This window comes from Canis aureus, chromosome 31 (assembly GCF_053574225.1).
Source record: "Canis aureus isolate CA01 chromosome 31, VMU_Caureus_v.1.0, whole genome shotgun sequence".
NCBI classification, from domain to species: Eukaryota; Metazoa; Chordata; class Mammalia; order Carnivora; family Canidae; genus Canis; species Canis aureus.
In genome coordinates, this window is record NC_135641.1 from 44,992,603 (window position 1) to 44,994,021 (window position 1,419).

General features: G+C 39.7%; 1 non-coding gene across 1 annotated transcript; it reads right to left on the reverse strand.

Moving 5' to 3' along the window:
• Positions 1-245: 245 nt before the first annotated feature.
• On the reverse strand, positions 246-388 carry LOC144302767 (U4 spliceosomal RNA). Its single transcript, XR_013369823.1, has one exon. It is a non-coding gene; the product is annotated as a U4 spliceosomal RNA (small nuclear RNA).
• Between the last annotated feature and the right edge of the window lie 1,031 nt (positions 389-1,419).

The following is a 1,419-nucleotide window of genomic DNA, read 5'->3' on the forward strand; positions in this document are numbered from 1 at the left end:
GACCATATAAAATTGGAATAAACCAGGAGACAAGCATATAGATGAATATGAGTCAAGGAATGAGAATTGCTGACCTAGGCTGGGTCATGGCAAATCTGAAGAGACAAAAGTAGGGAACACAGGGGAGCTTCTAATAGAGAGTATCCAATAAGAATTTTCCAGCTTCCTTTAGAAAAGGTTTTCATTCCTTTGGGATCTATACATTTGAGGCAAGCCCTACAATAGACCTCAAGCCAGAATAGCATGATCTGATTGCTAAAAAGCTAGATGTCTCCAGAAAGTTGAACGAACCAGGGTGGAATTTGAGATGTTGCCTCCATCTTTTAATTAGCAATAATCGTGCCTCAGATAAACCTCATTGGCTATGATGTTGCCACTGCGTAAAGCTTGCCTCCATCTTTCAAAGGCACAATAAAAGTATTCTGCAATACAGTGGGCCACTAATTACCCCCTAATTTAGGTATACCAGGCAAATGGAATTTGTCCAACAGTGTAGATGTTTTTCATGAAAGTCGGTGAACTGTTAAACATGCCCAGTCCAAGATGGAAGTCTGTCATTTCTAAGAATGCGAGAACTCCAGTAAGTGCAGTTCCAGCATAGAATCTCAAATTTAGATCCCTGACTGCCCTCATGTGGGGGCCTTTCAGCAGATGTAAAAAAAGGAGGCACCACTTATGAAAATCTAGCCTTCAGCTTGAGCAAATGGTTTACCCAGTCTCAGGGGTCTCAAACCCTTATGAATACCTTCTATATGCCAAGCACTAGTCTATGCTCTAAAGATGCAGAATAAGCAAAAAGAACATGGTTCTGTGGTTATAGATCATACATTCGGTAATGAGAGATCCTGAGAGATTTAGTGAATGAGAAAAATGAATTAACTCATTAATTAAAAATTATTCCTGATAATTGTACCACTATGAAAAAAAATGAAACAAGATCATGAAATAACAGAGTGACTTAGTGTTGTGAGGCCTGTTAGCTCCATCCTCATATAAAGTAGGGGTGAATAGATCACACGGCTACCCAGCCAACTACATTTCCCAGACTCCCTTGCAGCAAGTGTGCTCATGTGGTCACGTCCTTACCAATGAAATAGGGAAGGAAATAATGTGCACCACTTTTAGATCTGGGCCTTAGCATACTGAGCATGCCTACTCTGTGCACTCTTTTCTCTTCCCATTCGCTAAAAACTGAATGCAGCAATAACACAGCTTTAGTTACTCAGATAGTAGAAATATGTTGGGCTCATGACCGAACAAGATGGAAGGATCCTGTGTATACATAAATGACCCCATGCAGTAGAGTTTTCTCATAATATGGACCAATCACATTAATATTATTATGTGAAATATAGATAAAAAGCATCATGGGTCCTTTTTTAAGTAGCAGCTAGGCTTCCTCAAAGTAGTGATTTGGGA